The 15,258-nt window shown below is 39.6% G+C and overlaps 1 protein-coding gene across 1 annotated transcript in view; it reads right to left on the bottom strand.

Moving 5' to 3' along the window:
• Positions 1–14,757, bottom strand: part of LOC132830807 (ras-related protein Rab-5C) — a 40,947-nt gene extending 26,190 nt beyond the window's left edge. The window contains exon 1 of the mRNA XM_060848668.1: positions 14,602–14,757. The gene's annotated coding sequence lies outside the window, so the exon portion shown is untranslated. The remainder of the gene's footprint in view (positions 1–14,601) is intronic.
• Positions 14,758–15,258: the final 501 nt, after the last annotated feature.

Below are 15,258 nucleotides of genomic sequence, written 5' to 3'. Positions count from 1 at the left end.
GAGTAGAACATTTGGGATTAAATGCTGGCCTGAAGAGTTACATGATATGATTGCCTCAATATACAGGAAAACAAGCATCTGAGGATGTTCAGTCGTGCAGTGATCCATTGAGGTAATGGAAAGGATCTTCTGTAAAGAGCACTGACAGTAAAGTCTCTACCTCTGGTATTAGCCTCTAACCATTTCTCTAACTTAATGTCCACTTTGGAACTTGTGCCATTCACCTTAATGGCAAGGGTTGGGCATAAACTGGGTGGTTACAAACCAGTGGGCCACCTGGTGAGAGAAAATGGAATCAGCTAGTGTCAGATTTTAAAATGGATAGCAAATTAAGCATTGATTGTGTAATGAATTTGCAGTATTCGAGTTGCGATTATATTTACTGCTCTTCAAATTGTTGTCAGATAACCCTTTTCAACATACTTGTGTATTTCATTCCAATTGGAGCAGGAAGGAAACTCAGGTTGGTGACTGGAGAGGTGTAGGTTGCAAAGCAGGATTTCAAGTGGGAAGGGCTGCAGCAAAACAAGGGGATTAAGAGGGAATTTCAGAGTTCAGACATAAGACATTCCTACCCACAAATTAAAGACCCAAAACTACAGTATCTGCCCTTGAAATGCAATTGTTTAAGTGTGAAAAGTGTACAAATGCTCTTCCTCAAAAAGGGGAAGTTACTATCAGACTACAAAGGCACACTGATTAACTGTGATGTTAGTTTAACTTATACAGTCAGACAATATACTGCCTGCAGCAAGTTGTCTTTATAACAATCATTGCTTAAATCTCATTCATTCAAACAAAACACCATTTCATTCTGATTTTTCTATCAATTTAAAGACGGCCCTCGAGTACAATTGTATGGAACACTTATACACAGAATACCTCTGCTGACAATGGCATTAAAAGCAGTCTAAGACCTTGTCACAGGCAGGTTATGCTGCCATTTACACTGAAATGGGTCAGCTGTACATAATGGGTTATCTATGGTTTCAACGATTTATTTAGGCAAAAGCATCGAGAAACCAAGAAAAAAAACCCAATTACTAGAGATTCTTCTGAAGTCCAAAGCAATGCTGATTTTTGACTCCCCACCTGTGCCAGCTGAGATGGATTTACACATTCCAGACTTCACAATTAGTGAAGCCAAGTTTATATGCTGCTTGATTTGAACCTGCACAATATTGCCTACATAGCTCAACTGCCCAAACAATTGAAACTGACTCAAGCATGCTTACTTCAGCACTGCTATTTCAGGAATAATTTATGAAGCAGCTTGAAATTGTTGAAGCTGTCATAATGATTCATCCCCAGGCTACATCATTATGGAAGATCACTTACAGTATTCTAAACATCACACGATAAGTTACTGTGATTTTGCCCCTACTCCTTCCGAGGCTTGGTTCAGTGACAGGTTGTAGAGTTTACTGCTAAAATTTCACAATGAGTTATTCTCATTTGGAACCTTTCCAGTGGCATAGTTCTGGCAATTGCCATCACTTCATAATTGAACAAGCTCCAAGGGAAAGTTACTGAAATGTTATTTTAGTTCTGCTCACAAGAACATCTCCCTTCATTTTTATTTCAGATTTCCAACATTTACATGTGTTATCATTTATGTTCGCATTGAGAACACTGTCCGACCCACTGGTACAGATACTGCAATGAATTCCAATTCAGTGCCTAACCTGTGGTTTTAAAAACCACTGGCAGATCAGACAGCAGAATGTCTCAATTGAGTCTGTCACCAATACAGTTATTGCAGTCACTTCCAGGCCATGTAGCACATGCAATAAGACAGTCATTACAAAAGACCACAAACAAAATAACTGCCACAAGCTCTCAAAATAAAAACTTTCTGGAGTTCAGGCAAAATGCTTATAACTGTCTAGGAAATTATTAGCAACAGCATCAACTGTAGACTTAGAAGCATACAAAAGAAATAGGCACTGCTGAAAGTGTGTTGCTGGTTAAAGCACAGCAGGTCAGGCAGCATCCAAGGAACAGGAAATTCGACGTTTCGGGCCAGAGCCCTTCATCAGGAAATAGGCATTCAGCTCTTCAAGGCTGCTCCACCACTGGATGATCATAGCAGATCATTGAATTCAATAGCTGGTTTCTGCTTTTCCAATATCCTTTCATCCCTTTAAAGCCCCAAGTGCAATTTCCAAATCCTCCTCGAAAATTAACATTAGACTGACTTCTCTCAGTGAATTCCACAAGCTCCAACACTGAAGAAATCTCGGTCTCAGTATCAAATGGTTTTGCACCATATCCTTGGACTCCCCAACCATCAGGAACATCCTTCTTGCACCTGCCATGGTTTAGTACTGTGAGAAACCTACAAAATGACATGACCAGCTATCCTTAGTAACCATACACTCAGATGACAAACAACATGAATTCGATTGGGACAATACCACTATTATAGGGCAAGCCAAACAGAACAGCCAGGGAATTCCTAGAGGCATGGCACTCATCCACAAATTCTAACAGACACATCAACCTAGACCCTATATACCAGCCACTGCAGCGGACAGCAATTGACAACCGGAAGCAGCAGATTCAAACCACTATAAATGCCGGAGGAAATCAGCACAGAAGCGCTTCACATGAGGCTCCCAAGCACTGAGGATGTCACCTAGAAAGGGGACGAAACATTTGCAACAAAAACTCCCAGCTCGGCGAACAGAACCACAACGAGCACCCGAGCTACAAACATTCTCAAACTTTGAAAACCCATAAAATGTTCGGAGATCCCCAGCAAATATAATCCCAGCTGATACATCAATTCCACCATCCTAGCAATCAAATTAGATACGTAAATCTTCACTGCATTCTCTGTAGCAAGAGCATCTTTCCTCAAAAGAGAAAGACCAAAACTGAGGTGTGGGGTCTCACCAAGGCACTGATAATTAAAGTTAGACATTCCTGCTCCTATACTTATCTTTTCATTATTGAAGCAAACATACCACTTGTTGCACCTGTATGCTTACCTTCAGTAACTGGTGTATGAGAACACCCAAGTCTCTTGTTCATTATCATCTAGCTATAAATTGAGTGAAGGTAATCTGACTTCCTACTTTTGTTCCAAAGTGGATACCCTCACATTTGTCCATATTATACTAAATCTGCCATACACTCATCTACTTAGTTTGTCAACAATCACAAACATTTCAACATCCTCCTCACAGCTCACTGTCCCAATCTTTGTCATATGCAGATTTTAGATGGAACTAAATATAACATCTCAGTCACAAAATGGAATAGAATAGCTAGTGTCCTGGGATTGTTCCCTACAGTACTCCAACCATCACATTTATAGGTGTGTTGTTACCTCATGTCTGTCTGCCAGCCAGATATCTATCCATCGCAATGCACCAACCCAAATATCATCTACTTCAAATTTTACACAAATCTCTTATACAGGACTTATTGAAACCCTTTTGAAAACCCAAATAAACCACATCAATGGCTCCCCTTCAACTCAGATACATTCTCAAATTCAGATTCTGCCCAATCCTGCCACTGATTTCCAAATGCTCATCTACAAATTCTTATAAATGGGCTCTAGCAATTTTTTCACTGCCAAGCTGACTGATCAATAATTCTCACCTCTCCTCTCAAAGAGAGTTACATTAGCTACCTCCACTCTAAAAGGAAGACTTTGAGTGTATACAATATTGGAAGATGAACACCAGTGCATTCTGTTGCTCCAGGGCCATTTCCTTAAGTACGATGGGAGGGTCATTATCAGGGCCTTGGGATTCAATTGTCTTGAATACTAATTTCCCTCATTATGATTTCCTTTAGTTCCTCAATTACTATACCTTGTTTTCCCCCTCCAACATTTCTGGTACATTATCTACATTTGTGAACGAAGAACCAAACCGTCTACTTGATCAGCCATTTTGGTTTCCCTTTGTGATCAGATACTGGCAAATTTATGAGGAACCCACATTTGTCTTCACATACATATAGAAACTACATAGGAAAGTTTCCATATGCCCCACAAGAGGCTGGTACAATTACAACATTGAAAAGGCATTTGGATGGGAATATAAACAGGAAGGGTTTGGAGGGATATAGGGCGGGTGCTGGCAGGTGGGACTAGATTGGGTTGAGATATATGGTCGGCATGGACAGGTTGGACTGAAGGGTCTGTTTCTATGCTGTACATCTATGACAATCTTACTAGTACGCTCTACTTTCCCTTTCTTAAATCAGTCCTTGTGTCCTCCTTTACTGAATTCTAAACTACTCCCACTCGGTTTTTTTTCTGGCCAATCTAATACTAACTCATGCTCCAGATACCTTTACTTTTGCACCAGTCAGTAATAAGCAACGGTTACAGTTCATCCATGCATTTTTTGAATGGTTTACCATGGGTACTTAAAGGGATGTCAGTGGAAAGGCATTCTCTAATCTGATGCTGCCAATTCACACCTCATACCATTCTAGTTTCTTCTATTTAGATTCAGCACAGTTGCTGATAACTCTCCAACTTGACTCCATCATATTATGGAAATTCTTCAAGACCCACAATAAATAGGCTAATTACTCCTCATTGTTCAAATTGTACAGGACCAGCCTGTTCATTAATTAGTTCCTATTTTGATCCAGAAAACCATCCAGCACAGATTGCAAGAATTCCTCCTGTATGGCATTCCTAATATGATTTGCCCAAACTGGAAGGCAACTCACCACCTTCAAGGACAAAATCAGGGACTGAATGCTGGCTAGCCAGTGAAGCCCACGAGCAAATTAAAAAAAGATTAAAAAAGTCATTCAAAGATTTTCTTTACTGCGTGCATCTCTAGTTTCTTAACATCATTCCCACATTGTGGTCTGCACACTACCTCCATTAATGTTGCAGTCATTTTGATAAAATGCACACATGGATTTCAATGATGTGGACCTTTGGAGAGCAAAAGCTGTATGGCTATATTGTTTCCAGTATGCTCACTAAGTTGATACAAATACTGTTCACTTATTAAAATGGTGCAAATTATCACCAGCCAATGAAAAACCAAGAGTTAGTCTGTTTAAACAAAATGGTTTAGTTACATTGCAGGAAGTCTCGAAAATTCCCAGTTATTTTGAAACATGGTAAAATCACCTAACTCAGTCTGGTCATAAAGGCAGTATCAGAAATCAAAATTAGCCCCATTCTTCCACAAATAACTGGTTTGACTATAATTGTCAAGGGTGCTAGATGTGACGAGGCGAAATCCCCAAATGCCTTTTCCTCATGCTTCAAGCACTGAAATACTGAATGCAGTTTTGCAGCTAATGGCACACCTGATGTCTTGCCCAAATTTCAGCAGGTAACTTGCTAATGAGCTATTTAACATTAGTAAAACAGACAAGCTCAATTTTGCCCTAAATGTTCAGAGATGCCACGTACATCAGGAATCACTGGGGTGTTTAAAATCAATGGGAAACTAATGAAATTTCACCCTCCTTTGGGATATTAAACTACAACCAGCACAGACTGGCATCAGCTAGATCAAATAATAAAACTAGAACCATCCTAAATTTGGCCTCAGTATTTTCAGGGTGGAGGTAGCTGAAAAGACAACTTTACATGTCAGACTAGGTCAAAGCAGCATGGTTGGTTGCAAAGTGCAAAATCATCATGGGGATATATATTGAAACAAGGCAGCAAAAACTCCCAGATCTGTGCAGCACAAGATCAGGTCACGTGAAAATGGAATGCTACCAACAGTGGTATTGAAAGCAGACATTAATAAGGAAAGTAATCCTGACAAAAAAGATAGAGTTTCAGAACAGCAATGATGTTCCTGGTCACTTCAAGGAAAAAAATCTTGATGCACAGCACCTCAAAAAATGTGAAAAACTGTCAGATACCAGAGTGCCAATGCTTATGAAAGATTTTACTGAGGTGTCTCCGCCTTCGAGAAGGAAACCATAGATAGAGAATAGCAAAAAGCCACGAGAAAGGCTTGAAAAAAATTTTTAACTTCACAATAGCACACACCAAGTCAAGACTACTCACATTAAGAATTTATCCTACTTTTTTATTTGTTTAGATGTAGAAGCTTCAAGTAAAGTTTGAACATGAATTTAAAGTTTCAACAGCAAACAGTGGCAAATATAAATTCACCAGGATCCAAGGTACATTCTTGGCAGTTAAACCAATTGCAGAAATGTTTCAATAACTTGATATCATTTGTATAAATTATGGTCCACAAATGTTCAAATGGTTGGGTCAAATTAAATTTATATTGCATTTCTACCCACTTATCCAAGGATGTTTGCTCTCCTGTGCCATGCATGTTTATCCACTGTTCATTTCTCTTCGGCAATGAACAGTTCAATTCTAAGGGGGAGGGGGAGGGGGAGGGTCTGATTAAGTAGATCCTCAATTGTAGAAAAGGTGACCAACCTCCATTAGTAAAAGGTGAAAGCTGCAAACGACTGATTAAACAAGTACCCAATTGACTTGACGACTACCATTAAGAACACCCAATTTCTATACATACGCAATCACACCTGAGAACATAGTACAGGTATAGCACCTCAAATCCAATTATCTGAAAGCTGGAAACGAAAACTGATGCAAAAAATTCCCGAGTGAAATTAAAATGCAACTTACCTGGACAATCCACTAACAGTGATGTTCCAGACTAACTATTTGTTCTCGGCTTGGTGCACCATTCTACTTCACAAAACAAGTATCCAACAAACTACCCACAGTTCAATTGAAATCTGCAAGTACAGCATGGAAATCCAAAATTGTCTCAAGGGTGCCAGGTGTGAGATACCATACCTGCAGTCAAAAGGCTGTTTACAATTGTGCTAATGACAGTCAAACATTTCAAATCCAAGGAAACAATGCAAACATCAAGTTGGTTACCTAAGCCATTCCCTTTACACTTCTGGACCCATTATAAATACAGCAATCAATTGAAGTGGAATTATTCTTTCAAGGTAAGACCAATGACTAAACAAGAAAAAAGTGTGCAGAGCATGGAAGAACACTAGTCCATTTTAGACTGTTTTGCCATTCAATGAGATCAGTTTTTTATTAAGATTAGATTACTTACAGTGTGGAAACAGGCCCTTCTGCCCAACAAGTCCACACTGACCCTCCGAAGAGTAACCCACCCAGACCCAGTCCCCTACATTTACCCATTCACCTAACACTACAGGCAATTTAGCACGGACAATTCACCAAACTTGCACATTTTTTTGGACAGTGGGAGGAAACCCACACAGACACGGAGAAAGGCAACTGTCTGTGTGGAGTTTGCACAGAGATGGGAATTGAACCCAGGTCTCTGGTGCTGTGTGGCAGCAGTGCTAACCACTGTCTGTGAACCCAACTCCAGACACTTGCCTTTGCCCTGACCTCATGGCGTTTGTTTACAAAAAAAAACTTAGCCTCTTGTTAAAACTTGAATTTAGTAGCTATTAACAGGGATGGATAACTGATCAATACAATTTATGCAAATACCTACAGCAACAGGTGTCAAATCCAGGGACTTGCAGAGTATTTTTTAATTTAAAAAATGACCAGAATAAATTTTCACTATAACCTTCCAGATGCCAAACCTCCAACCCAATGATTGTGGTGAAAGATTCTATTTTCTTGGTTCAATTAAGTGAACCAAAAACACCATTATTCAAAATTAGTTGCAATACAATGTCACAACTTTTCAACCACTAGTTGTGCAAAGATATAGAATGCCCATGGTAGAGGTTACTGACAGCATTAAATTAACTGAATGCCATCTTTTCCTCACCACAGAATCAGCTTTTCATGGGTCAAGTTACTGAATTCCTGATAAAGTACAAGCCTCAGCATTTTTGTTAGGAACATTACAAAACACAAAGGAAAGCAAATAATTCAGTGTGACCCAGCTTCCTTAAACAGCAGTGGGCCTTAATAATGCTAATACAGATGGTTCAACTTTTGCACTGTGCCATTTCCACATTAGACACAGTCAATACAATACTTCATTAAAAAGATGAAAGATTAACTCAGCTGAAGAAATTAACCAAGAGATTTGGGGGGGGGGGGGGGGGCAGGGGAACAGAAGAAAAATATTTGATGGCTGTTGTCACTTTAACCGAATGCATGTTTGCTCCAAGCAAGCTCCCTGTGTGCTGGACAGGGTCGAGAAAATAAAATGTTTCTTTAAAATTCAATCTTTCTGCATGGATAGAAAACAACAGCTGGCTGGGAAAACAGACGAGTGAAGAGAAGGGCAAAAAGAGAAACTTGCATGCGGAATGGATTTCTCCCATAATGAACTACAGGAGAGGATTGGAGGTTTTCATCAGGTCAACTTAAAGTGAAATTTCACTTTCAGCTTCTGAAGTAATGTCAATTAAAATAATTTGTGAAATGCTGGGAGTGACATTTTATCTTGACCTACAACTTTGCAGACTAGTTACTTAAATTTAAAAAGTGCTCGAGAGGGCCTGAGAGCGGGGGGAGTAGATGGGTGGAGAGAGAAGAGAAGAAGAGGGGGGAGGGAAGGTAAGTTGTATAACCACAACTGTATTAACTGCCTGCTGTTGTGTCAGGAACCTCAACTTTGCAGTATAATGCATGCAAACATTTTCCACTAGCATTCAAGAGTTCAAAGAATTTGTGAATGACTGCAAGATGTAGTTGGAACTAGTCTAATCACATTGAGAGCGCAAAGAACGAGTTCCCAACGTATCTGGTCACCTGCTGAGACCGTGCACAGCTGACGGACAAGGGCAGAGTGTGCAGGGGTTAAACCAGGACAGGTTCAAAATGGACCAGCTGGTGTTTGCCAGACTCCAGTGCTAATTCTTGCATACATTACGCTCCCCACAAAGACCATTATCTAAAACGGAGCTTATCAATCCAGCCAACTGAAGCGATTTGTTAACATTCATTTTCATAACCTTTACTTCAACAAGCAAAACCAAAGTGAACAAGCAAACTGTGGATTAGTAGTTATACATTACACTTTAAATAGCCAACACAAAGATAGCTCTCGCTGATTTATAGGCTGTCCCATCAACAGATATGACATCCTGGAAAGCCACAAATTTCTGGCCTGCTCTTCTTTTGGAATCAGTTTACATTTTGCTAGAAACCAAGGTCGCTGCTTGATGTCCTAGAAGTCTGATGTCAAAGCTCAGAATCCACTGTCATTGGTCCCTTTTCCTAGAAACCTGAAGCCTTGGTTGCTGTTTATGCAAGGGACTGCAAAAGAGTACAGGCTTTGAAGCTAAAATTGGAGCAGACAACAGCTCATGCAGTATATATAGTGTTAGTAGGTGGCTTGCTACTGAACAGAGCCATGGGGTGGGGGGACACAAATAAAGAGAAAAATAGGTGGGGAAGGAGGATGGGAGAGGTCCGTAGTCAAAAGTTTTTTTTTGGGCTTCTGATTTTACCCTCCCCTCCATATGTTGAGCTGTAATGTGGACCATTCGAGAAGGTATTCTTTTCATGCCTCCACTGCTCTTTTGCAACCAAAAACTACATGACAGCAAGATGCATAACCTGAACACCTGGATTTGGCTCACAGCATCCACATAGAAAAGTTATGAAATACCTTCTCAATGAATGTTGCCTTCAAAGCAGCTGCTGGCAAATGCAGAAATGAGCATTTGAACTACAAACTGACAACTCAATTGAAGATACACTAACACCACCTTCACAGTACAGCATACTAGAATTCGAGTGAACTATACCATTAAACCATTAATATTTTTGATCACTTCTTCAATTTCTAATTTCCCTTTTGGGAAAGAATAAAATGAGTCACAAGATCCTCCACAGTTTCTGACAGCATTTCTATTCCACATTGCCAAAAGGGATCAAGCTAGCAACAATTGGAACAGTGTTGCAATTATAATGCCTGTCCAGAACCAGAGGCCATTAATTCAGTTTGTTATCCATAAATTTGGAAAAGCGATGCGAGAGAAAAGCAGAGACAAGCTCTTAAGAAACTACTTTAAGAATGTGCTTCAGGTAAAAACATTTTCAACACAACCGGCCTTGCTTTCATTTAAACCATCAAGTCAATCATGTAATGAGAGCTAATGAAAAACCTTTGTTTTCTAATGCTACTTCCTGAAAAAAAAGTGTGGGGATGTGCATATTAGCATTTCCAGAGAATAATGAACCAGTTTTTCCTTTGAGACAACGTCAAAGGAAACTTCCATCTATAGTTAACAGTCTGAGAACTAATAAGCTACAATCCCATTTGACCCAAATTCTAGAAATATAAGCAAGAGCAACTTGCAGAAAACATTTTTAACTGCAAAAAATGTGCTATGCTTCAAGTGTTACTGCATACTGGAAAAAATGTGAATCTTCAACAGCATTTTTCCCAATTACACTTTTGTTAGAGAGCTGCATTATGTGCATACAAAGATTAAAAGGTAAAACCAAGATATGATAGTCCTACTGGGCGATAAGGCAGCTTGCTTTTTTGAGAGAAATGGTGGTGGGTTAACCTCAAACAGGAGCTTTAGGGGAGTCCTTCATGTTACCCTCAACTGATACAGGAATTGAACCCATGCTGTTGGCATCAGTCTGCATTGCAAATCAGCAGCCTAGCCCACTGAGCTAATTAGTCCCACTGATAAGCACTGACTTGCAATTTTTGAGGAACTGGTCAAATTACTAAACATGTTTCTCGCTACCCACTACAATATATGCACCAAGCAGTCCTCCAAATTTGGACCATTTTACCTGCATGCTGCAGATCCATTGCTAATTTCAGTCAAAATAAAGTTTAGCATTTTAAAAAAAGCAGATTCCTTATGTTATTAAAAAAATTTTTGGTTGAAGGATATGTGGAAGTGTGCACATAGGTGACAAAGGAGGAGGAACAAAGGAGGGAGAGAGGGAGCGCTATGGAATGCATTAGGAAATTAGATAGATCAGTGAAACAACAAAACATTCCTCCCTACCCTCAAGCTATACCTGGGCCATGCTCACTGTTTCCACTTCCTGGTACAACAGGAGTGATAGAAAAAGAAACCATTTTAGTAAGTTAACCAACTGAGTTTTAGAAAAGATGCTCAAAAGTTCAATAGTAAAATGAATGGAAGCAAAGGAACCAACAGCACTACTATCTAAAGCAGCTGATGAAAGCGTTCCACTTGACTAAATCTAGATATAAAACTCCGTAAAGTTGGGGGAAATTGAAGTAATGCAAGAGAAATTCATGATGAAAGCAAGGGTGTAGGGTGCAAATCAGAAGGAGCATGAACGATTCAAGATGATGTCTTCAGCTGTAACATCAAAACTCTAAATATGATCCCTTGTAACTCACCCAAAACATTCAAAAATCGACAGCTTTCCATGATAAAAAGATCTAAGTTGATAAAATTTGATAGACCTGTTGATGGAAGTAAAAATTTAAAACGTCAAGGTGACTCTTAAAAAGAGGAAAATGGCAGGAGCTACTAAGTGACCCAAGAATTAATGGAGAAATAAAAGCAAGAATGACCAGAGGTGCTTTAAGAGACAGTAGTTCCAAGAGAACAATGTGTCACCCATCAGTCATTCAACTAAATTTCAACACCAAAATAACTGTCTCTGTACCAGGAACACTACTCCCAAGAAACCCAGAAGATATCACTAATAGGTGTGTGGGGAGGCAAGCAAAGTTGACGAAAGGCTAAAAATATAGAGCCTGGTCTGCTGAGTTTTTCCAGCACCACATTTTTCAACTCTGGTCTCCAGCATCTGCAGTTCTCACTTTCTCCTAAAAATATATACACAGTCATGTGCTAAATACTAACACTAGCAAAAGAAAATGTTGCAAAATTTGAATGATTCACCTTTTCACTCAAGAATGATGCCACAGTATTGTTTATAACCAGAAGATATGGGAAAGGAAAAGATTGCACTTTTCCTTCTGTTCTTGGATATAGACATTTCCATCCCTCATTTGTGATGGATTTATATCGTTACATTTCTAACAAGGAGTGTGCAAGCCATTTATACATGCAGGATCACTACCACTTTTACTTACATAACAGTTGTAAGTACACACGATACAAGTTACATAAAGGGAAGCAATACAGATCCCCTTCTCTATAACAAAGCTGAGGAAAGGGGACAGGAATAAAATGAACCTTAGATTCATGTTCAGTTGCAATTCACAAAGCAATTTGTTGAATTGCAGAACCTCTCAGCAAAGGGAGCTGTCACAGCCTATTCTGCCTGTACCAGATTTTAAAAATCTGTCCAATTTCTGAATCTCATCCCAAACCTAAATACTACTTAAACCAGCTTTCAGCATCCTCAGGTGGTAAATTACACATCAAGCTTACTGGAGGAGAGAGAAATCTCTCTACTCAGTCTTTCACGACTTATTTTAAAGTGAATACTCTTGTTACTGACTATCGTGTTAAATTTCTCAGAGACCAACCCACAAATTTTCACTAGCATGACTGAAAACCACCTTAACCATCTCAAAGCAAAATATTCACTTCTCTAATCCTACACAACTGAAGTCCTTCATCTTTGGCACAATTGTCAAATGCAGCCCAGAAACACATTTGCCTTTTCAAATCCATTGTACAAGAAAATTTTTTTAAAAATTGAATAAAAGCAAAAAGAAAAAGTTGAGAGAAAAAGTCAGTGAAGAACTCAATGAGCCTGCCCACTAAGGCTAATGGAGACAAACTTTTCTATTTTCCAGTCTTAACGGTATCAGGTTCTGGACATCAGTACAAAAAGCTATTCGTTCTTGAAAAAAAAACTACTGGATTCACCTTTCAGTTCTTCCTTCTGTATCACAGTTTTAGATTAGAATCAAGGACACCTGCAATTCTGAACTCTCAAGTTTTTCAATCCAAATTGAGACTATTGTCTGCTACAACTTTCAAAAGGTAGTTTAAAACAGAATTGGAATCCAGAGTAAAGAAATTCAAATAAAATATTTAAAACTATTTATTGAGTAATTAGGAAGAACATTTGTTAGATCAATTAATACAGCCTCAAGCCAATCCAAAAAAAAATCCTCCTGACATGCAAAATTTGACTAAGACAGCTACACTTGAGATTTTATCCTACTTCTAGCCATTTAACAATGCATTACACTGAAGTGATAGAGGTACCAGTTTGTAACCTTACACTGGCTCAATAAAAATACATTAAAAGGTTTAAAGGCTGTTAAAAGTGGATTCAAAGTTAGTGCAGGTAATGTTTTTCAGAACTTAAGGAATTCACCAGCATCTATGGGATCTTTGTAAACCTGGTTCTTGACTGAATAAATGCCAACAATAAAAGGGATCTAACTGTACTGTGCTCTGATGTTTTGAGTATTTCAGTAAAATCCCAAGCAATGGATTTTAGCATTTTCAATATACATTGGACCCAATTTAATCATGCAATACTTACAGAATACATGGATGTATTTTGTTTTTGTTTCATTTTGGAAGCTGGAAATTGAATTGTGGATTGGTGCTAATTCAAATTGGACTACACTAGTGCACATATCCTGGAAAGGGAGAACTGTATAATTCTACAACAGAAGGGGGACACTTTTCTGGATATATAGAATAATAGACCAAATAGAATTGACTTGCAAATACAATTAAAGGACCTCTACAACTGTAGACTTTTTGAAACATTACTACAATTTACATTCTACATTTTAAAGAATGCTACACAAAATGGGGATACATCTACACAGTTATAGCTAAAAAAGTAAACAGAGTCTCTTTCCACATCTCGGTATCCCTTGCTATCACTGGAAGCTTTATTTCCAAGTATCTTAACTACAATTCAGCAAACTTTGTTGCTTTTACAAATTCCCAAGACAGTGAAATGCACACAGTACAAACTCCAGTGAATGTAGTGATTAAACCCCAAGACAATTGTTTCTGAGAAATGCACATTGCTAGAAAAATTGCTAGTAAGACGTGACTTGGGGGTGGGGGAGGGGGAACAGCGATCAAGAGGCAATAATGAAGAAAAAAATATGGCTTTTACATACTGCAAGAAAGGCAGAATTAAATCCACAACATTAAAAGCAGAATTGAGACTGGGCTGTCATTAAAACACTGACTTAAAGACAGGGAGAGACAGAGAAGCAAAGTGGGAGTCTAACAAATAGCTAAATTAAAAAGAAATTCGTTACTTCCGACTGCAAAAGAAAAGTTTACAAAACGCACTTAAAGCTTTGCACTGTGCCCCCGATTTGTTTCGCAATAAAATCCTTATAAAACGGCTGACTCAGTACATGGTTTACTCATTCTGTTGTTGCCCATGAACCTGTAAAGTGAACAGTTTTAACAACTCCAAAGTCGAAACCTAAAAGAAACGAACGAAAACCAGGAACAACGTAGAGTCGAGGCTTCTCAAGTCGAATCCAATCTCTCTGCCCGTAATGTTTATTTAAAAGTTCTCCCCTCACCAACAAGGATTAGACTCTCACTGTTAAAGTTCTCACTGAGGGGGTTGGAGTGGGATTAGATTATATGGAGGTTGATAAGGGGGAAATGCCCAGTTCTGCTGCCAGATAAACTTGGCCCGACTCTGGCAGCGGACACACCGACATTTACCTCAGGACGACTCAACAACCTCGACTTTCGCCTCCCTTTAAAGCCATAAAAACAGATACTCACTTGGCAGGACTGCAAAGCAGAGGCGATGCGTCTAATAACCCCCTCCCTTCGACTTTTACTTCACTTCTCCCCGCTGCCGCCCCGCTTCTGACTTAAAAAGAAAACACCAGGCCCAAACCTCGGCCTACACTTCCGCTTTCACATGTCCGACCCGCCCAACTCACGCACTTCCGGTCCTGCGCAAACAGCGCGGTGGGCAGAGCTCAGATTGACATCAGGCTCGACCAATAGACGTAGTATAGGGTGAGGTCCGGCCGGCCAATGGCACCACGCCGCCTTCCCGGAGATGGACCAATCAGAATGCTTCTCATTGCATGCCGGGAGTTGTGGACCCAAGTCTTTGGGCACCTGGGACTACAATACCCAGGGTGCAGGGGCAGGCAACCTGACCAGGTTCCCTTGACAAGAGTGTTTGACAGTGCACTGTTAGGGTACTCTGCTTTTACACAGTTAAAAATCACACAACACTAGGTTGTAGTCCAATAGGTTTATTCGGAAGTACTACCTTTGGAGCGCTGCCCCTTCCTCAGTATTACTCCTATTGGACTATAACCTGGTTTGAAAGGTGTGGTGCTGGAAAAGCACAGCAGGTCAGGCAGCATCCAAGAAGCAGGAGAATCAACATTTCGGGCATAAGCCCTTCTTCAGGAACGAGGC

The sequence above is a fragment of the Hemiscyllium ocellatum genome, chromosome 32, assembly GCF_020745735.1.
Source record: "Hemiscyllium ocellatum isolate sHemOce1 chromosome 32, sHemOce1.pat.X.cur, whole genome shotgun sequence".
Lineage (NCBI taxonomy): Eukaryota > Metazoa > Chordata > Chondrichthyes > Orectolobiformes > Hemiscylliidae > Hemiscyllium > Hemiscyllium ocellatum.
Note: the sequence above shows the minus strand (reverse complement) of the source record. Positions and strands in the feature narration are given on the sequence as shown.